The following is a 24,839-nucleotide window of genomic DNA, read 5'->3' on the forward strand; positions in this document are numbered from 1 at the left end:
TTGTTCAGGATGACCACCTGACGCCTAAATGAGCATTAATTCGACCACACAACTCATTCCTATGAAGATACAGTCAAACTCACAAAACGTGCTCAGCTCGGGCTGAAAATGCATTTAAAGCAATAAAAACTCAAATTGAGTGTCACGCCTAAACCAAAGGACTTATACACACACTTCAACATGTATTTTGTTCAGGATGACCTCCTGAAGCCTAAATGAGCAATAATTTGACCACACAACTCATTCCTATGAAGATACATTCAAAGTCAGAAAGCGCGCTCAGCTCGGGCTGAAAAAGCATTTAAAGCAATAAAAACTCAAATTGAGTGTCACGCCTAAACCAAAGGACTTATGCACACATTCAACATGTATTTAGTTCAGGGTGACCACCTGAAGCCTAAATGAGCATTAATTTGACCACACAACTCATTCCTATGAAGATACATTCAAAGTCAGAAAGCGCGCTCAGCTCGGGCTGAAAATGCATTAAAAGCAATAAAAACTCAAATTGAGTGTCACGCCTAAACCAAAGGACTTATGCACACACTTCAACATGTATTTTGTTCAGGATGACCACCTGACGCCTAAATGAGCATTAATTCGACCACACAACTCATTCCTATGAAGATACATTCAAACTCACAAAACGTGCTCAGCTCGGGCTGAAAATGCATTTAAAGCAATAAAAACTCAAATTGAGTGTCACTCCCAAACCAAAGGACTTTTGCACACACTTCAATGTATTTAGTTCAGGATGTCCTCCTGAAGCCTAAATGAGCAGTAATTTGACTACACAACTCATTCCTATGAAGATACATTCAAACTCAAAAATCGTGCTCAACTCAGCAAAAAATGCATTTAAAGCAATAACAACTCAAATTGAGTGTCACGCCTAAACCAAAGGACTTATGCACACACTTCAACATGTATTTTGTTCAGGATGACCTCCTGAAGCCTAAATGAGCATTAATTTGACCACACAACTCATTCCTATGAAGATACATTCAAAGTCAGAAAGCGCGCTCAGCTCGGGCTGAAAATGCATTAAAAGCAATAAAAACTCAAATTGAGTGTCACGCCTAAACCAAAGGGCTTATGCACACACTTCAACATGTATTTAGTTCAGGATGTCCTCCTGAAGCCTAAATGAGCATTAATTTGACTACACAACTCATTCCTATGAAGATACATTCAAACTCACAAAACGTGCTCAGCTCGGGCTGAAAATGCATTTAAAGCAATAAAAACTCAAATTGAGTGTCACGCCTAAACCAAAGGACTTATGCACACACTTCAACATGTATTTTGTTCAGGATGACCTCCTGAAGCCCATATGAGCATTAATTTGACTACACAACTCATTCCTATGAAGATACATTCAAACTCACAAAACGTGCTCAGCTCGGGCTGAAAATGCATTTAAAGCAATAAAAACTCAAATTGAGTGTCACGCCAAAACCAAAGGACTTATGCACACACTTCAACATGTATTTTGTTCAGGATGACCACCTGAAGCCTAAATGAGCAGTAATTTGACCACACAACTCATTCTATGAAGATACATTCAAACTCACAAAACGTGCTCAGCTCGGGCTGAAAATGCATTTAAAGCAATAAAAACTCAAAATGAGTGTCACGCCTAAACCAAAGGACTTATGCACACACTTCAACATGTATTTTGTTCAGGATGACCTCCTCAAGCCTAAATGAGCAATAATTTGACCACACACCTCATTCCTATGAAGATACATTCAAACTCACAAAACGTGCTCAGCTCGGGCTGAAAATGCATTTAAAGCAATAAAAACTCAAATTGAGTGTCACGCCAAAACCAAAGGACTTATGCACACACTTCAACATGTATTTTGTTCAGGATGACCACCTGAAGCCTAAATGAGCATTAATTTGACCACACAACTCATTCTATGAAGATACATTCAAACTCACAAAACGTGCTCAGCTCGGGCTGAAAATGCATTTAAAGCAATAAAAACTCAAAATGAGTGTCACGCCTAAACCAAAGGACTTATGCACACACTTCAACATGTATTTTGTTCAGGATGACCTCCTGAAGCCCATATGAGCATTAATTTGACCACACAACTCATTCCTATGAAGATACATTCAAACTCACAAAACGTGCTCAGCTCGGGCTGAAAATGCATTTAGAGCAATAAAAACTCAAATTGAGTGTCACGCCTAAACCAAAGGACTTATGCACACACTTCAACATGTATTTTGTTCAGGATGACCACCTGAAGCCTAAATGAGAATTAATTTGACCACACAACTCATTCTATGAAGATACATTCAAACTCACAAAACGTGCTCAGCTCGGGCTGAAAATGCATTTAAAGCAATAAAAACTCAAAATGAGTGTCACGCCTAAACCAAAGGACTTATGCACACACTTCAACATGTATTTTGTTCAGGATGACCTCCTCAAGCCTAAATGAGCAATAATTTGACCACACACCTCATTCCTATGAAGATACATTCAAACTCAAAAAACGTGCTCAGCTCGGGCTGAAAATGCATTTAAAGCAATAAAAACTCAAATTGAGTGTCACGCCTAAACCAAAGGACTTATGCACACACTTCAACATGTATTTTGTTCAGGATGACCTCCTGAAGCCCATATGAGCATTAATTTGACTACATAACTCATTCCTATGAAGATACATTCAAACTCACAAAACGTGCTCAGCTCGGGCTGAAAATGCCTTTAAAGCAATAAAAACTCAAAATGAGTGTCACGCCTAAACCAAAGGACTTATGCACACACTTCAACATGTATTTTGTTCAGGATGACCACCTGAAGCCTAAATGAGCATTAATTTGACCACACAACTCATTCTATGAAGATACATTCAAACTCACAAAACGTGCTCAGCTCGGGCTGAAAATGCATTTAAAGCAATAAAAACTCAAAATGAGTGTCACGCCTAAACCAAAGGACTTATGCACACACTTCAACATGTATTTTGTTCAGGATGACCTCCTCAAGCCTAAATGAGCAATAATTTGACCACACACCTCATTCCTATGAAGATACATTCAAAGTCAGAAAGCACGCTCAGCTCGGGCTGAAAATGCATTTAAACCAATAAAAACTCAAATTGAGTGTCACGCCCAATCCAAAGGACTCATGCACACACTTCAACATGTACTTAGTTCAGGATGTCCTCCTGAAGCCCAAATGAGCATTAATTTGACCACACAACTCATTCCTATGAAGATACATTCAAACTCACAAAACGTGCTCAGCTCGGGCTGAAAATGCATTTAAAGCAATAAAAACTCAAATTGAGTGTCACTCCCAAACCAAAGGACTTTTGCACACACTTCAATGTATTTAGTTCAGGATGTCCTCCTGAAGCCTAAATGAGCAGTAATTTGACTACACAACTCATTCCTATGAAGATACATTCAAACTCAAAAATCGTGCTCAACTCAGCAAAAAATGCATTTAAAGCAATAAAAACTCAAAATGAGTGTCACGCCTAAACCAAAGGACTTATGCACACACTTCAACATGTATTTTGTTCAGGATGACCTCCTCAAGCCTAAATGAGCAATAATTTGACCACACACCTCATTCCTATGAAGATACATTCAAACTCACAAAACGTGCTCAGCTCGGGCTGAAAATGCATTTAAAGCAATAAAAACTCAAATTGAGTGTCACGCCAAAACCAAAGGACTTATGCACACACTTCAACATGTATTTTGTTCAGGATGACCACCTGAAGCCTAAATGAGCATTAATTTGACCACACAACTCATTCTATGAAGATACATTCAAACTCACAAAACGTGCTCAGCTCGGGCTGAAAATGCATTTAAAGCAATAAATACTCAAAATGAGTGTCACGCCTAAACCAAAGGACTTATGCACACACTTCAACATGTATTTTGTTCAGGATGACCTCCTCAAGCCTAAATGAGCAATAATTTGACCACACAACTCATTCCTATGAAGATACATTCAAACTCAAAAAACGTGCTCAGCTCGGGCTGAAAATGCATTTAAAGCAATAAAAACTCAAATTGAGTGTCACGCCTAAACCAAAGGACTTATGCACACACTTCAACATGTATTTTGTTCAGGATGACCTCCTGAAGCCCATATGAGCATTAATTTGACTACACAACTCATTCCTATGAAGATACATTCAAACTCACAAAACGTGCTCAGCTCGGGCTGAAAATGCATTTAAAGCAATAAAAACTCAAATTGAGTGTCACGCCTAAACCAAAGGACTTATGCACACACTTCAACATGTATTTTGTTCAGGATGACCACCTGAAGCCTAAATGAGCATTAATTTGACCACACAACTCATTCCTATGAAGATACATTAAAACTCACAAAACGTGCTCAACTCGGGCTGAAAATGCATTTAAAGCAATAAAAACTCAAATTGAGTGTCACGCCTAAACCAAAGGACTTATGCACACACTTCAACATGTATTTTGTTCAGGATGACCTCCTGAAGCCCATATGAGCATTAATTTGACCACACAACTCATTCCTATGAAGATACATTCAAACACACAAAACGTGCTCAGCTCGGGCTGAAAATGCATTTAGAGCAATAAAAACTCAAATTGAGTGTCACGCCTAAACCAAAGGACTTATGCACACACTTCAACATGTATTTTGTTCAGGATGACCACCTGACGCCTAAATGAGCATTAATTTGACCACACAACTCATTCCTATGAAGATACATTCAAACTCACAAAACGTGCTCAGCTCGGGCTGAAAATGCATTTAAAGCAATAAAAACTCAAATTGAGTGTCACGCCTAAACCAAAGGACTTATGCACACACTTCAACATGTATTTTGTTCAGGATGACCTCCTGAAGCCCATATGAGCATTAATTTGACTACATAACTCATTCCTATGAAGATACATCCAAACTCACAAAACGTGCTCAGCTCGGGCTGAAAATGCCTTTAAAGCAATAAAAACTCAAATTGAGTGTAACGCCTAAACCAAAGGACTTATGCACACACTTCAACATGTATTTTGTTCAGGATGACCTCCTGAAGCCTAAATGAGCAATAATTTGACCACACAACTCATTCCTATGAAGATACATTCAAACTCCAAAAACGTGCTCAGCTCGGGCTGAAAATGCATTTAAAGCAATAAAAACTCAAATTGAGTGTCACGCCTAAACCAAAGGACTTATGCACACACTTCAACATGTATTTTGTTCAGGATGACCTCCTGAAGCCCATATGAGCATTAATTTGACTACATAACTCATTCCTATGAAGATACATTCAAACTCACAAAACGTGCTCAGCTCGGGCTGAAAATGCCTTTAAAGCAATAAAAACTCAAATTGAGTGTCACGCCTAAACCAAAGGACTTATGCACACACTTCAACATGTATTTTGTTCAGGATGACCACCTGAAGCCTAAATGAGCATTAATTTGACCACACAACTCATTCTATGAAGATACATTCAAACTCACAAAACGTGCTCAGCTCGGGCTGAAAATGCATTTAAAGCAATAAAAAACTCAAAATGAGTGTCACGCCTAAACCAAAGGACTTATGCACACACTTCAACATGTATTTTGTTCAGGATGACCTCCTGAAGCCCATATGAGCATTAATTTGACCACACAACTCATTCCTATGAAGATACATTCAAAGTCAGAAAGCGCGCTCAGCTCGGGCTGAAAATGCATTTAAAGCAATAAAAACTCAAATTGAGTGTCACACCTAAACCAAAGGACTTATGCACACACTTCAACATGTATTTTGTTCAGGATGACCACCTGAAGCCCATATGAGCATTAATTTGACCACACAACTCATGCCTATGAAGATACATTCAAACTCACAAAACGTGCTCAGCTCGGGCTGAAAATGCATTTAAAGCAATAAAAACTCAAATTGAGTGTCACACCTAAACCAAAGGACTTATGCACACACTTCAACATGTATTTTGTTCAGGATGACCTCCTGAAGCCTAAATGAGCAATAAGTGGCCACACAACTCATTCCTATGAAGATACATTCAAAGTCAGAAAGCGCGCTCAGCTCGGGCTGAAAATGCATTTAAAGCAATAAAAACTCAAGTTGAGTGTCACGCCTAAACCAAAGGACTTTTGCACACACTTCAACGTGTATTTAGTTCAGGATGACCACCTGAAGCCTAAATGAGCATTAATTTGACTACACAACTAATTCCTATGAAGATACATTCAATCTCACAAAACGTGCTCAGCTCGGGCTGAAAATGCATTTCGCAATAAAAACTCAAATTGACTGTCACGCCTAAACCAAAGGACCTATGCACACACTTCAACATGTATTTTGTTCAGGATGACCACCTGAAGCCTAAATGAGCATTAATTTGACCACACAACTCATTCCTATGAAGATACATTCAAACTCACAAAACGTGCTCAGCTCGGGCTGAAAATGCATTTAAAGCAATAAAAACTCAAATTGAGTGTCACGCCTAAACCAAAGGACTTATGCACACACTTCAACATGTATTTTGTTCAAGATGACCTCCTGAAGCCTAAATGAGCATTCATTTGACGACACAACTCATTCCTATGAAGATACATTCTAACTCACAAAACGTGCTCAGCTAGGGCTAAAAATGCATTTAAAGCAAAAAAACTCAAATTGAGTGTCACGCCTAAACCAAAGGACTTATGCACACACTTCAACATGTATTTTGTTCAGGATGACCTCCTGAAGCCTAAATGAGCATTAATTTGACGACACAACTCATTCCTATGAAGATACATTCAAAGTCAGAAAGCGCGCTCAGCTCGGGCTGAAAATGCATTTAAACCAATAAAAACTCAAATTGAGTGTCACGCCCAATCCAAAGGACTCATGCACACACTTCAACATGTACTTAGTTCAGGATGTCCTCCTGAAGCCCAAATGAGCATTAATTTGACCACACAACTCATTCCTATGAAGATACATTCAAACTCACAAAACGTGCTCAGCTCGGGCTGAAAATGCATTTAAAGCAATAAAAACTCAAATTGAGTGTCACACCCAAACCAAAGGACTTATGCACACACTTCAACATGTATTTTGTTCAGGATGACCACCTGAAGCCTAAATGAGCATTAATTTGACCACACAACTCATTCTTTGAAGATACATTCAAACTCACAAAACGTGCTCAGCTCCGGCTGAAAAATGCATTTAAAGCAATAAAAACTCAAATTGAGTGTCACACCTAAACCAAAGGACTTATGCACACACTTCAACATGTATTTTGTTCAAGATGACCTCCTGAAGCCCATATGAGCATTAATTTGACTACACAACTCATTCCTATGAAGATACATTCAAACTCACAAAACGTGCTCAGCTCGGGCTGAAACTGCATTTAAAGCAATAAAAACTCAAATTGAGTGTCAAGCCTAAACCAAAGGACTTATGCACACAATTCAACATGTATTTTGTTCAGGATGACCTCCTGAAGCCCATATGAGCATTAATTTGACTAAACAACTCATTCCTATAAAGATACATTCAAACTCACAAAACGTGCTCAGCTCGGGCTGAAAATGCATTTAAAGCAATAAAAACTCAAATTGATGTCACGCCCAAACCAAAGGACTTATGCACACACTTCAACATGTATTTTGTTCAAGATGTCCTCCTGAAGCCTAAATGAGCATTAATATGATCACACATCTCATTCCTATGAAGATACATTCAAACTCAGAACACGTGCTCAGCTCGGCCCGAAACTGCACTTAAAGCAATAAAAACTGAAATTGAGTATAGTCATGGTACCTGCGTTGAGTTATAATTAGTTCAAGAACAAAGAGAAATTGAATAATTGGCTGAAGAGTACAGTTATACAGTCATACAAATGTAAAATGGTTTCAGGCCTCGGAGACAATAACGGACTTTGGTCAGTAGAGGGCAACATAGACCATAACATGATTCAAGACACATTTTGAAAACTTGTTCCACTCGGCCTGAAAATGCATTTAAAGCAATAATAACTCAAATTGAGTGTCACTCCCAAACCAAAGGACTTTTGCACACACTTCAATGTATTTAGTTCAGGATGTCCTCCTGAAGCCTAAATGAGCAGTAATTTAACTACACAACTCATTCCTATGAAGATACATTCAAACTCAAAAAACGTGCTCAGCTCAGCAAAAAATGCATTTAAAGCAATAAAAACTCAAATTGCGTGTCACGCCTAAACCAAAGGACTTATGCACACACTTCAACATGTATTTTGTTCAGGATGACCTCCTGAAGCCTAAATGAGCAATAATTTGACCACACAACTCATTCCTATGAAGATACATTCAAAGTCAGAAAGCGCACTCAGCTCGGGCTGAAAATGCATTTAAAGCAATAAAAACTCAAATTGAGTGTCACGCCTAAACCAAAGGACTTATGCACACACTTCAACATGTATTTAGTTCAGGATGACCACCTGAAGCATAAATGAGCATTAATTTGACCACACAACTCATTCCTATGAAGATACATTCAAAGTCAGAAAGCGCGCTCAGCTCGGGCTGAAAATGCATTAAAAGCAATAAAAACTCAAATTGAGTGTCACGCCTAAACCAAAGGACTTATGCACACACTTCAACATGTATTTAGTTCAGGATGTCCTCCTGAAGCCTAAATGAGGATTAATTTGACTACACAACTCATTCCTATGAAGATACATTCAAACTCACAAAACGTGCTCAGCTCGGGCTGAAAATGCATTTAAAGCAATAAAAACACAAATTGAGTGTCACGCCTAAACCAAAGGACTTATGCACACACTTCAACATGTATTTTGTTCAGGATGACCTCCTGAAGCCCACATGAGCATTAATTTGACTACACAACTCATTCCTATGAAGATACATTCAAACTCACAAAACGTGCTCAGCTCGGGCTGAAAATGCATTTCACAATAAAAACTCAAATTGAGTGTCACGCCTAAACCAAAGGACTTATGCACACACTTCAACATGTATTTTGTTCAGGATGACCTCCTGAAGCCCATATGAGCATTAATTTGACTACACAACTCATTCCTATAAAGATACATTCAAACTCACAAAACGTTCTCAGCTCGGGCTGAAAATGCATTTAAAGCAATAAAAACTCAAATTGAGTGTCACGCCCAAACCAAAGGACTTATGCACACACTTCAACATGTATTTTGTTCAAGATGTCCTCCTGAAGCCTAAATGAGCATTAATATGATCACACATCTCATTCCTATGAAGATACATTCAAACTCAGAACACGTGCTCAGCTCGGCCCGAAACTGCACTTAAAGCAATAAAAACTGAAATTGAGTATAGTCATGGTACCTGCGTTGAGTTATAATTAGTTCAAGAACAAAGAGAAATTGAATAATTGGCTGAAGAGTACAGTTATACAGTCATACAAATGTAAAATGGTTTCAGGCCTCGGAGACAATAACGGACTTTGGTCAGTAGAGGGCAACATAGACCATAACATGATTCAAGACACATTTTGAAAACTTGTTCCACTCGGCCTGAAAATGCATTTAAAGCAATAATAACTCAAATTGAGTGTCACTCCCAAACCAAAGGACTTTTGCACACACTTCAATGTATTTAGTTCAGGATGTCCTCCTGAAGCCTAAATGAGCAGTAATTTGACTACACAACTCATTCCTATGAAGATACATTCAAACTCAAAAAACGTGCTCAGCTCAGCAAAAAATGCATTTAAAGCAATAAAAACTCAAATTGAGTGTCACGCCTAAACCAAAGGACTTATGCACACACTTCAACATGTATTTTGTTCAGGATGACCTCCTGAAGCCTAAATGAGCAATAATTTGACCACACAACTCATTCCTATGAAGATACATTCAAAGTCAGAAAGCGCACTCAGCTCGGGCTGAAAATGCATTTAAAGCAATAAAAACTCAAATTGAGTGTCACGCCTAAACCAAAGGACTTATGCACACACTTCAACATGTATTTAGTTCAGGATGACCACCTGAAGCATAAATGAGCATTAATTTGACCACACAACTCATTCCTATGAAGATACATTCAAAGTCAGAAAGCGCGCTCAGCTCGGGCTGAAAATGCATTAAAAGCAATAAAAACTCAAATTGAGTGTCACGCCTAAACCAAAGGGCTTATGCACACACTTCAACATGTATTTAGTTCAGGATGTCCTCCTGAAGCCTAAATGAGCATTAATTTGACTACACAACTCATTCCTATGAAGATACATTCAAACTCACAAAACGTGCTCAGCTCGGGCTGAAAATGCATTTAAAGCAATAAAAACACAAATTGAGTGTCACGCCTAAACCAAAGGACTTATGCACACACTTCAACATGTATTTTGTTCAGGATGACCTCCTGAAGCCCACATGAGCATTAATTTGACTACACAACTCATTCCTATGAAGATACATTCAAACTCACAAAACGTGCTCAGCTCGGGCTGAAAATGCATTTCACAATAAAAACTCAAATTGAGTGTCACGCCTAAACCAAAGGGCTTATGCACACACTTCAACATGTATTTTGTTCAGGATGATCACCTGAAGCCTAAATGAGCATTAATTTGACCACACAACTAATTCCTATGAAGATACATTCAAACTCACAAAACGTGCTCAGCTCGGGCTGAAAATGCATTTAAAGCAATAAAAACCCAAATTGAGTGTCACACCTAAACCAAAGGACTTATGCACACACTTCAACATGTACTTAGTTCAGGATGTCCTCCTGAAGCCTAAATGAGCATTATTTTGATCACATAACTCATTCCTATGAAGATACATTCAAACTCACAAAACGTGCTCAGCTCGGGCTGAAAATGCATTTCGCAATAAAAACTCAAATTGAGTGTCACGCCTAAACCAAAGGACTTATGCACACACCTCAACATGTATTTTGTTCAGGATCACCTCCTGAAGCCTAAATGAGCAATATTTTGACCACACAACTCATTCCTATGAAGATACATTCAAACTCACAAAACGTGCTCAGCTCGGGCTGAAAATGCATTTAAAGCAATAAAAACTCAAATTGAGTGTCACACCTAAACCAAAGGACTCATGCACACACTTCAACATGTATTTTGTTCAGGATGACCTCCTGAAGCCCATATGAGCATTAATTTGACCACACAACTCATTCCTATGAAGATACATTCAAACTCACAAAACGTGCTCAGCTCGGGCAGAAAATGCATTTAATGCAATAAAAACTCAAATTGAGTGTCACGCCTAAACCAAAGGACTTATGCACACAATTCAACATGTATTTTGTTCAGGATGACCACCTGAAGCCTAAATGAGCATTAATTTGACCACACAACTCATTTCTATGAAGATACATTCAAACTCACAAAACGTGCTCAGCTCGGGCTGAAAATGCATTTAAAGCAATAAAAACTCAAATTGAGTGTCACGCCTAAACCAAAGGACTTATGCACACACTTCAACATGTATTTTGTTCAGGATGACCTCCTGAAGCCTAAATGAGCATTAATTTGACGACACAACTCATTCCTATGAAGATACATTCAAAGTCAGAAAGCGCGCTCAGCTCGGGCTGAAAATGCATTTTAACCAATAAAAACTCAAATTGAGTGTCACGCCCAATCCAAAGGACTTATGCACACACTTCAACATGTACTTAGTTCAGGATGTCCTCCTGAAGCCCAAATGAGCATTAATTTGACCACACAACTCATTCCGATGAAGATACATTCAAACTCAAAAAACGTGCTCAGCTCGGGCTGAAAATGCATTTAAAGCAATAAAAACTCAAATTGAGTGTCACGCCTAAACCAAAGGACTTATGCACACACTTCAACATGTATTTTGTTCAGGATGACCTCCTGAAGCCCATATGAGCATTAATTTGACTACATAACTCATTCCTATGAAGATACATTCAAACTCACAAAACGTGCTCAGCTCGGGCTGAAAATGCCTTTAAAGCAATAAAAACTCAAATTGAGTGTCACGCCTAAACCAAAGGACTTATGCACACACTTCAACATGTATTTTGTTCAGGATGACCACCTGAAGCCTAAATGAGCATTAATTTGACCACACAACTCATTCTATGAAGATACATTCAAACTCACAAAACGTGCTCAGCTCGGGCTGAAAATGCATTTAAAGCAATAAAAAACTCAAAATGAGTGTCACGCCTAAACCAAAGGACTTATGCACACACTTCAACATGTATTTTGTTCAGGATGACCTCCTGAAGCCTATATGAGCATTAATTTGACCACACAACTCATTCCTATGAAGATACATTCAAACTCACAAAACGTGCTCAGCTCGGGCTGAAAATGCATTTAAAGCAATAAAAACTCAAATTGAGTGTCACGCCTAAACCAAAGGACTTATGCACACACTTCAACATGTATTTTGTTCAGGATGACCACCTGAAGCCCATATGAGCATTAATTTGACCACACAACTCATGCCTATGAAGATACATTCAAACTCACAAAACGTGCTCAGCTCGGGCTGAAAATGCATTTAAAGCAATAAAAACTCAAATTGAGTGTCACACCTAAACCAAAGGACTTATGCACACACTTCAACATGTATTTTGTTCAGGATGACCTCCTGAAGCCTAAATGAGCAATAATTTGACCACACAACTCATTCCTATGAAGATACATTCAAAGTCAGAAAGCGCGCTCAGCTCGGGCTGAAAATGCATTTAAAGCAATAAAAACTCAAATTGAGTGTCACGCCTAAACCAAAGGACTTATGCACACACTTCAACATGTATTTTGTTCAGGATGACCACCTGAAGCCCATATGAGCATTAATTTGACCACACAACTCATGCCTATGAAGATACATTCAAACTCACAAAACGTGCTCAGCTCGGGCTGAAAATGCATTTAAAGCAATAAAAACTCAAATTGAGTGTCACACCTAAACCAAAGGACTTATGCACACACTTCAACATGTATTTTGTTCAGGATGACCTCCTGAAGCCTAAATGAGCAATAATTTGACCACACAACTCATTCCTATGAAGATACATTCAAAGTCAGAAAGCGCGCTCAGCTCGGGCTGAAAATGCATTTAAAGCAATAAAACCTCAAATTGAGTGTCACGCCTAAACCAAAGGACTTTTGCACACACTTCAACGTGTATTTAGTTCAGGATGACCACCTGAAGCCTAAATGAGCATTAATTTGACTACACAACTCATTCCTATGAAGATACATTCAAACTCACAAAACGTGCTCAGCTCGGGCTGAAAATGCATTTCGCAATAAAAACTCAAATTGACTGTCACGCCTAAACCAAAGGACTTATGCACACACTTTAACATGTATTTTGTTCAGGATGACCACCTGAAGCCTAAATGAGCATTAATTTGACCACACAACTCATTCCTATGAAGATACATTCAAACTCACAAAACGTGCTCAGCTCGGGCTGAAAATGCATTTAAAGCAATAAAAACTCAAATTGAGTGTCACGCCTAAACCAAAGGACTTATGCACACACTTCAACATGTATTTTGTTCAAGATGACCTCCTGAAGCCTAAATGAGCATTCATTTGACGACACAACTCATTCCTATGAAGATACATTCTAACTCACAAAACGTGCTCAGCTAGGGCTAAAAATGCATTTAAAGCAAAAAAACTCAAATTGAGTGTCACGCCTAAACCAAAGGACTTATGCACACACTTCAACATGTATTTTGTTCAGGATGACCTCCTGAAGCCTAAATGAGCATTAATTTGACGACACAACTCATTCCTATGAAGATACATTCAAAGTCAGAAAGCGCGCTCAGCTCGGGCTGAAAATGCATTTAAACCAATAAAAACTCAAATTGAGTGTCACGCCCAATCCAAAGGACTCATGCACACACTTCAACATGTACTTAGTTCAGGATGTCCTCCTGAAGCCCAAATGAGCATTAATTTGACCACACAACTCATTCCTATGAAGATACATTCAAACTCACAAAACGTACTCAGCTCGGGCTGAAAATGCATTTAAAGCAATAAAAACTCAAATTGAGTGTCACACCCAAACCAAAGGACTTATGCACACACTTCAACATGTATTTTGTTCAGGATGACCACCTGAAGCCTAAATGAGCATTAATTTGACCACACAACTCATTCTTTGAAGATACATTCAAACTCACAAAACGTGCTCAGCTCCGGCTGAAAAATGCATTTAAAGCAATAAAAACTCAAATTGAGTGTCACACCTAAACCAAAGGACTTATGCACACACTTCAACATGTATTTTGTTCAAGATGACCTCCTGAAGCCCATATGAGCATTAATTTGACTACACAACTCATTCCTATGAAGATACATTCAAACTCACAAAACGTGCTCAGCTCGGGCTGAAACTGCATTTAAAGCAATAAAAACTCAAATTGAGTGTCACGCCTAAACCAAAGGACTTATGCACACACTTCAACATGTATTTTGTTCAGGATGACCTCCTGAAGCCCATATGAGCATTAATTTGACTACACAACTCATTCCTATAAAGATACATTCAAACTCACAAAACGTGCTCAGCTCGGGCTGAAAATGCATTTAAAGCAATAAAAACTCAAATTGATGTCACGCCCAAACCAAAGGACTTATGCACACACTTCAACATGTATTTTGTTCAAGATGTCCTCCTGAAGCCTAAATGAGCATTAATATGATCACACATCTCATTCCTATGAAGATACATTCAAACTCAGAACACGTGCTCAGCTCGGCCCGAAACTGCACTTAAAGCAATAAAAACTGAAATTGAGTATAGTCATGGTACCTGCGTTGAGTTATAATTAGTTCAAGAACAAAGAGAAATTGAATAATTGGCTGAAGAGTACAGTTATACAGTCATATAAATGTAAAATGGTTTCAGGCCTCGGAGACAATAACGGACTTTGGTCAGTAGAGGGCAACATAGACCATAACATGATTCAAGACACATTTTGAAAACTTGTTCCACTCGGCCTGAAAATGCATTTAAAGCAATAATAACTCAAATTGAGTGTCACTCCCAAACCAAAGGACTTTTGCACACACTTCAATGTATTTAGTTCAGGATGTCCTCCTGAAGCCTAAATGAGCAGTAATTTGACTACACAACTCATTCCTATGAAGATACATTCAAACTCAAAAAACGCGCTCAGCTCAGCAAAAAATGCATTTAAAGCAATAAAAACTCAAATTGCGTGTCACGCCTAAACCAAAGGACTTATGCACACACTTCAACATGTATTTTGTTCAGGATGACCTCCTGAAGCCTAAATGAGCAATAATTTGACCACACAACTCATTCCTATGAAGATACATTCAAAGTCAGAAAGCGCGCTCAGCTCGGGCTGAAAATGCATTTAAAGCAATAAAAACTCAAATTGAGTGTCACACCTAAACCAAAGGACTCATGCACACACTTCAACATGTATATTGTTCAGGATGACCTCCTGAAGCCCATATGAGCATTAATTTGACCACACAACTCATTCCTATGAAGATACATTCAAACTCACAAAACGTGCTCAGCTCGGGCAGAAAATGCATTTAATGCAATAAAAACTCAAATTGAGTGTCACGCCTAAACCAAAGGACTTATGCACACACTTCAACATGTATTTTGATCAGGATGACCACCTGAAGCCTAAATGAGCATTAATTTGACCACACAACTCATTCTTTGAAGATACATTCAAACTCACAAAACGTGCTCAGCTCCGGCTGAAAAATGCATTTAAAGCAATAAAAACTCAAATTGAGTGTCACACCTAAACCAAAGGACTTATGCACACACTTCAACATGTATTTTGTTCAAGATGACCTCCTGAAGCCCATATGAGCATTAATTTGACTACACAACTCATTCCTATGAAGATACATTCAAACTCACAAAACGTGCTCAGCTCGGGCTGAAACTGCATTTAAAGCAATAAAAACTCAAATTGAGTGTCACGCCTAAACCAAAGGACTTATGCACACACTTCAACATGTATTTTGTTCAGGATGACCTCCTGAAGCCCATATGAGCATTAATTTGACTACACAACTCATTCCTATAAAGATACATTCAAACTCACAAAACGTGCTCAGCTCGGGCTGAAAATGCATTTAAAGCAATAAAAACTCAAATTGAGTGTCACGCCCAAACCAAAGGACTTATGCACACACTTCAACATGTATTTTGTTCAAGATGTCCTCCTGAAGCCTAAATGAGCATTAATATGATCAACACATCTCATTCCTATGAAGATACATTCAAACTCAGAACACGTGCTCAGCTCGGCCCGAAACTGCACTTAAAGCAATAAAAACTGAAATTGAGTATAGTCATGGTACCTGCGTTGAGTTATAATTAGTTCAAGAACAAAGAGAAATTGAATAATTGGCTGAAGAGTACAGTTATACAGTCATACAAATGTAAAATGGTTTCAGGCCTCGGAGACAATAATGGACTTTGGTCAGTAGAGGTCAACATAGACCATAACATGATTCAAGACACATTTTGAAAACTTGTTCCACTCGGCCTGAAAATGCATTTAAAGCAATAATAACTCAAATTGAGTGTCACTCCCAAACCAAAGGACTTTTGCACACACTTCAATGTATTTAGTTCAGGATGTCCTCCTGAAGCCTAAATGAGCAGTAATTTGACTACACAACTCATTCCTATGAAGATACATTCAAACTCAAAAAACGTGCTCAGCTCAGCAAAAAATGCATTTAAAGCAATAAAAACTCAAATTGCGTGTCACGCCTAAACCAAAGGACTTATGCACACTCTTCAACATGTATTTTGTTCAGGATGACCTCCTGAAGCCTAAATGAGCAATAATTTGACCACACAACTCATTCCTATGAAGATACATTCAAAGTCAGAAAGCGCGCTCAGCTCGGGCTGAAAATGCATTTAAAGCAATAAAAACTCAAATTGAGTGTCACACCTAAACCAAAGGACTCATGCACACACTTCAACATGTATATTGTTCAGGATGACCTCCTGAAGCCCATATGAGCATTAATTTGACCACACAACTCATTCCTATGAAGATACATTCAAACTCACAAAACGTGCTCAGCTCGGGCAGAAAATGCATTTAATGCAATAAAAACTCAAATTGAGTGTCACGCCTAAACCAAAGGACTTATGCACACACTTCAACATGTATTTTGATCAGGATGACCACCTGAAGCCTAAATGAGCATTAATTTGACCACACAACTCATTCTTTGAAGATACATTCAAACTCACAAAACGTGCTCAGCTCCGGCTGAAAAATGCATTTAAAGCAATAAAAACTCAAATTGAGTGTCACACCTAAACCAAAGGACTTATGCACACACTTCAACATGTATTTTGTTCAAGATGACCTCCTGAAGCCCATATGAGCATTAATTTGACTACACAACTCATTCCTATGAAGATACATTCAAACTCACAAAACGTGCTCAGCTCGGGCTGAAACTGCATTTAAAGCAATAAAAACTCAAATTGAGTGTCACGCCTAAACCAAAGGACTTATGCACACACTTCAACATGTATTTTGTTCAGGATGACCTCCTGAAGCCCATATGAGCATTAATTTGACTACACAACTCATTCCTATAAAGATACATTCAAACTCACAAAACGTGCTCAGCTCGGGCTGAAAATGCATTTAAAGCAATAAAAACTCAAATTGAGTGTCACGCCCAAACCAAAGGACTTATGCACACACTTCAACATGTATTTTGTTCAAGATGTCCTCCTGAAGCCTAAATGAGCATTAATATGATCAACACATCTCATTCCTATGAAGATACATTCAAACTCAGAACACGTGCTCAGCTCGGCCCGAAACTGCACTTAAAGCAATAAAAACTGAAATTGAGTATAGTCATGGTACCTGCGTTGAGTTATAATTAGTTCAAGAACAAAGAGAAATTGAATAATTGGCTGAAGAGTACAGTTATACAGTCATACAAATGTAAAATGGTTTCAGGCCTCGGAGACAATAACGGACTTTGGTCAGTAGAGGTCAACATAGACCATAACATGATTCAAGACACATTTTGAAAACTTGTTCCACTCGGCCTGAAAATGCATTTAAAGCAATAATAACTCAAATTGAGTGTCACTCCCAAACCAAAGGACTTTTGCACACACTTCAATGTATTTAGTTCAGGATGTCCTCCTGAAGCCTAAATGAGCAGTAATTTGACTACACAACTCATTCCTATGAAGATACATTCAAACTCAAAAAACGTGCTCAGCTCAGCAAAAAATGCATTTAAAGCAATAAAAACTCAAATTGAGTGTCACGCCTAAACCAAAGGACTTATGCACACACTTCAACATGTATTTTGTTCAGGATGACCTCCTGAAGCCTAAATGAGCAATAATTTGACCACACAACTCATTCCTATGAAGATACATTCAAAGTCAGAAAGCGCGCTCAGCTCGGGCTGAAAATGCATTTAAAGCAATAAAAACTCAAATTGAGTGTCACGCCTAAACCAAAGGACTTATGCACACACTTCAACATGTATTTAGTTCAGGATGACCACCTGAAGCATAAATGAGCATTAATTTGACCACACAACTCATTCCTATGAAGAAACATTCAAACTCACAAAACGTGCTCAGCTCGGGCTGAAAATGCATTTAAAGCAATAAAAACACAAATTGAGTGTCACGCCTAAACCAAAGGACTTATGCACACACTTCAACATGTATTTTGTTCAGGATGACCTCCTGAAGCCCATATGAGCATTAATTTGACTACACAACTCATTCCTATGAAGATACATTCAAACTCACAAAACGTGCTCAGCTCGGGCTGAAAATGCATTTAAAGCAATAAAAACTCAAATTGAGTGTCACGCCTAAACCAAAGGACTTATGCACACACTTCATCTATTTTGTTCAGGATGACCCCCCGAAGCCTAAATTAGCATTCATTCGACCACACAACTCATTCCTATGAAGATACTTCAAACTCAGAAAACTTGCTCAGCTCTGCCTGAAAATGCATTTCGCAATAAAAACTCAAATTGAGTGTCACGCCTAAACCAAAGGACTGATGCACACACTTCAACATGTATTTTGTTCAGGATGGCCTCCTGAAGCCTATATGAGAATTAATTTGACCACACAACTCATTCCTATGAAGATACATTCAAACTCACAAAACGTGCTCAGCTTGGGCTGAAAATGCATTTAAAGCAATAAAAACTCAAATTGATTGTCACGCCTAAAAAAAGGACTTATGCACACACTTCATGAATTTTTTTCAGGATGACCTCCTGAAGCCTAAATGAGCATTAATTTGACGACACAACTCATTCCTATGAAGATACATTCAAACTCACAAAAAATGCTCAGCTCGGCCTGAAAATGCATTTAAAGCAATAAAAACTCAAATTGAGTGTCACGCCCAAACCAAAGGACTTATGCACGCACTTAAACATGTATTTTGTTCAGGATGACCTCCTGAAGCCTAAATGAGCAATAATTTGACTACACAACTCATTTCTATGAAGATACATTCAAAGTCAGAAAGCGCGCTCAGCTCGGGCTGAAAATGCATTTAAAGCAATAAAAACTCAAATTGAGTGTCACGCCTAAACCAAAGGACTTATGCACACACTTCAACATGTATTTTGTTCAGGATGACCTCCCGAAGCCTAAATTAGCATTAATTTGACCACACAACTCATTCCTATGAAGATACTTTAAACTCAGAAAACCCGCTCAGCTCTGCCTGAAAATGCATTTCGCAATAAAAACTCAAATTGAGTGTCACGCCTACACCAAAGGACTTATGCACACACTTCAACATGCAGTTTGTTCAGGATGACCACCTGAAGCCTAAATGAGCATTAATTTGACTACACAACTCATTCCTATGAAGATACATTCGAACTCACAAAACATGCTCAGCTCGGGCTGAAAATGCATTTAAAGCGAAAAAACTCAAATTGAGTGTCACGCCTAAACCAAAGGACTTATGCACACACTTCAACATGTATTTTGTTCAGGTTGACCTCCTGAAGCCTAAATGAGCAATAATTTGACTACACAACTCATTCCTATGAAGATACATTCAAAGTCATAAAGCGCGCTCAGCTCGGGCTGAAAATGCATTTAAAGCAATAAAAACTCAAATTGAGTGTCACGCCTAAACCAAAGGACTTATGCACACACTTCAACATGTATTCAGTTCAGGAGGTCATCCTGAAGCCTATATGAGCATTAATTTGACTACACAACTCATTCCTATCAAGATACATTCAAACTCACAAAACGTGCTCAGCTCGGGCTGAAAATGCATTTCGCAATAAAAACTCAAATTGAGTGTCACGCCTAAACCAAAGGGCTTATGCACACACTTCAACATGTATTTAGTTCAGGATGTCCTCCTAAAGCCTAAATGAGCATTAATTTGACTACACAACTCATTCCTATGAAGATACATTCAAACTCACAAAACGTGCTCAGCTCGGGCTGAAAATGCATTTAAAGCAATCAAAACTCAAATTGAGTGTCACGCCCAAACCAAAGGACTTATGCACACACTTCAACATGTACTTAGTTCGGGATGTCCGCCTGAAGCCTAAATGAGCATTAATTTGACCACACAACTCATTCCTATGAAGATACATTCAAACTCACAAAACGTGCTCAGCTCGGGCTGAAAATGCATTTCACAATAAAAACTCAAATTGAGTGTCACGCCTAAACCAAAGGACTTATGCACACACTTCATTATGTATTTTGTTCAGGAAGACCTCCTGAAGCCTAAATGAGCATTAATTTGACCACACATCTCATTTCTATGAAGATACATTCAAACTCACAAAACGTGCTCAGCTCGGGCTAAAAATGCATTAAAGCAATAAAAACTCAAATTGAGTGTCACGCCTAAACCAAAGGGTTTATGCACACACTTCAACATGTATTTAGTTCAGGATGTCCTCCTAAAGCCTAAATGAGCATTAATTTGACTACACAACTCATTCCTATGAAGATACATTCAAAGTCAGAAAGCGCGCTCAGCTCGGGCTGAAATGCATTTAAAGCAATAAAAACTCAAATTGAGTGTCACGCCCAAACCAAAGGATTATGCACACACTTCAACATGTATTTAGTTCAGGATGTCCTCCTGAAGCCTAAATGAGCATTAATTTGACTACACAACTCATTCCTATGAAGATACATTCAAAGTCAGAACGCGCGCTCAGCTCGGGCTGAAAATGCATTTAAAGCAATAAAAACTCAAATTGAGTGTCACACCTAAACCAAAGGACTTATGCACATACTTTAACATGTATTTTGTTCAGGATGACCTCCTGAAGCCTAAATGAGCATAATTTTGACCACACAACTCATTCCTATGAAGATACATTCGAACTCACAAAACGTGCTCAGCTCGGGCTGAAAAGTTTAAAGCAATAAAAACTCAAATTGAGTGTCAAGCCTAAACCAAAGGGCTTATGCACACACTTCAACATGTATTTAGTTCAGGATGTCTTCCTGAAGCCTAAATGAGCATTAATTTGACTTAACAACTCATTCCTATGAATATACATTCAAAGTCAGAAAGCGCGCTCAGCTCGGGCTGAAAATGCATTTTAAGCAATAAATACTCAAATTGAGTGTCACACCTAAACCAAAGGACTTATGCACACACTTCAACATGTATTTCGTTCAGGATGACCCCCTGAAGCCTAAATGAGCATTAATTTGACCACACAACTCATTCCTATGAAGATACATTCAAACTCACAAAACGTGCTCAGCTCGGGCTGAAAATGCATTTAAAGCAATAAAAACTCAAATTGAGTGTCACGCCTAAACCAAAGGACTTATGCACACACTTCATCATGTATTTTGTTCAGGATGACCTCCTGAAGCCTAAATGAGCATTAATTTGACCACACATCTAAATTCTATGAAGATACATTCAAACTCACAAAACGTGCTCAGCTTGGGCTAAAAATGCATTTAAAGCAATAAAAACTCAAATTGAGTGTCACGCCTAAACCGAAGGGTTTATGCACACACTTCAACATGTATTTAGTTCAGGATGTCCTCCTGAAGCCTAAATGAGCATTAATTTGACTACACAACTCATTCCTATGAAGATACATTCAAAGTCAGAAAGCGCGCTCAGCTCGGGCTGAAATGCATTTAAAGCAATAAAAACTCAAATTGAGTGTCACACCTAAACCAAAGGACTTATGCACACACTTCAACATGTATTTCGTTCAGGATGTCTTCCTGAAGCCTAAATGAGCATTAATTTGACTACACAACTCATTCCTATGAATATACATTCAAACTCACAAAACGTGCTCAGCTCGGGCTGAAAATGCATTTAAAGCAATAAAAACTCAAATTGAGTGTCACGCCTAAACCAAAGGACTTATGCACACACTTCATTATGTATTTTGTTCAGGATGACCTCCTGAAGCCTAAATGAGCATTAATTTGACCACACAACTCATTCCAATGAAGATACATTCAAAGTCAGAACGCGCGCTCAGCTCGGGCTGAAAATGCATTTAAAGCAATAAAAACTCAAATTGAGTGTCCCGCCTCAACCAAAGGACTTATGCACACACTTCAACATGTATTTTGTTCAGGATGACCTCCTGAAGCCTAAATGAGCATTAATTTGACCACACAACTCATTCCTATGAAGATACATTCAAAGTCAGAACGCGCTCAGCTCGGGCTGAAAATGCATTTAAAGCAATAAAAACTCAAATTGAGTGTCACACCTAAACCAAAGGACTTATGCACACACTTTAACATGTATTTTGTTCAGGATGACCTCCTGAAGCCTAAATGAGCATTAATTTGACCACACAACTCATTCCTATGAAGATACATTCAAACTCACAAAACGTGCTCAGCTCAGGCTGAAAATGCATCTAAAGCAATAAAAACTCAAAATGAGTGTCGCGCCTAAACCAAAAGACTTATGCACACACTTCAACATGTATTTTGTTCAGGATGACCTCCTGAAGCCTAAATTAGCATTAATTTGACCACACATTTCATTCCTATGAAGATACATTCAAACTCAGAAAGCGCGCTCAGCTCGGGCTGAAAAAGCATTAAAAGCAATAAAAACTCAAATTGAGTGTCACGCCTAAACCAAAGGGCTTATGCACACACTTCAACATGTATTTAGTTCAGGATGTCCTCCTGAAGCCTAAATGAGCATTAATTTGACTACACAACTCATTCCTATGAAGATACATTCAAACTCACAAAACGTGCTCAGCTCGGGCTGAAAATGCATTTAAAGCAAGAAAAACTCAAATTGAGTGTCACGCCTAAACTTATGCACACACTTCAACATGTATTTTGTTCAGGATGACCTTGAAGCCTAAATGAGCATTAATTTGACTACACAACTCATTCCTATGAAGATACATTCAAAGTCAGAAAGCGCGCTCAGCTCGGGCTGAAAATGCATTTAAAGCATTAAAAACTCAAATTGAGTGTCACACCAAAACCAAAGGACTTATGCACACACTTTAAAATGTATTTTGTTCAGGATGACCTCCTGAAGCCTATATGAGCATTAATTTGACCACACAACTCATTCCTATGAAGATACATTCAAACTCACAAAACGCGCTCAGCTCGGGCTGAAAATGCATTTAAAGCAATAAAAACTCAAATTGAGTGTCACACCTAAACCAAAGGACTTATGCACACACTTTAACATGTATTTTGTTCAGGATGACCTCCTGAAGCCTAAATTAGCATTAATTTGACCACACATTTCATTCCTATGAAGATACATTCAAACTCACAAAACGTGCTCAGCTCAGGCTGAAAATGCATCTAAAGCAATAAAAACTCAAAATGAGTGTTGCGCCTAAACCAAAAGACTTATGCACACACTTCAACATGTATTTTGTTCAGGGTGACCTCCTGAAGCCTAAATTAGCATTAATTTGACCACATATTTCATTCCTATGAAGATACATTCAAACTCACAAAACGTGCTCAGCTCAGGCTGAAAATGCATCTAAAGCAATAAAAACTCAAAATGAGTGTCGCGCCTAAACCAAAAGACTTATGCACACACTTCAACATGTATTTTGTTCAGGATGACCTCCTGAAGCCTAAATTAGCATTAATTTGACCACACATTTCATTCCTATGAAGATACATTCAAACTCAGAAAGCGCGCTCAGCTCGGGCTGAAAATGCATCTAAAGCAATAAAAACTCAAAATGAGTGTCGCGCCTAAACCAAAAGACTTATGCACACACTTCAACATGTATTTTGTTCAGGATGACCTCCTGAAGCCTAAATTAGCATTAATTTGACCACACATTTCATTCCTATGAAGATACATTCAAACTCAGAAAGCGCGCTCAGCTCGGGCTGAAAAAGCATTAAAAGCAATAAAAACTCAAATTGAGTGTCACGCCTAAACCAAAGGATTTATGCACACACTTCAACATGTATTTAGTTCAGGAGGTCATCCTGAAGCCTATATGAGCATTAATTTGACCACACAACTCATTCCTATCAAGATACAATCAAACTCACAAAACGTGCTCAGCTCGGGCTGAAAATGCATTCAAAGCAATAAAACCTCAAATTGAGTGTCACGCCTAAACCAAAGGACTTATGCACACACTTCAACATGTATTTTGTTCAGGATGACCTCCCGAAGCCTAAATTAGCAATAATTTGACCACACAAGTCATTCCTATGAAGATACTTCAAACTCAGAAAACTTGCTCAGCTCTGCCTGAAAATGCATTTCGCAATAAAAACTCAAATTGAGTGTCACGCCTAAACCAA

The sequence above is a fragment of the Hippocampus guttulatus genome, chromosome 17, assembly GCF_054856545.1.
Source record: "Hippocampus guttulatus isolate MCC_2025c chromosome 17, RoL_Hgut_1.0, whole genome shotgun sequence".
Taxonomy (NCBI): Eukaryota; Metazoa; Chordata; class Actinopteri; order Syngnathiformes; family Syngnathidae; genus Hippocampus; species Hippocampus guttulatus.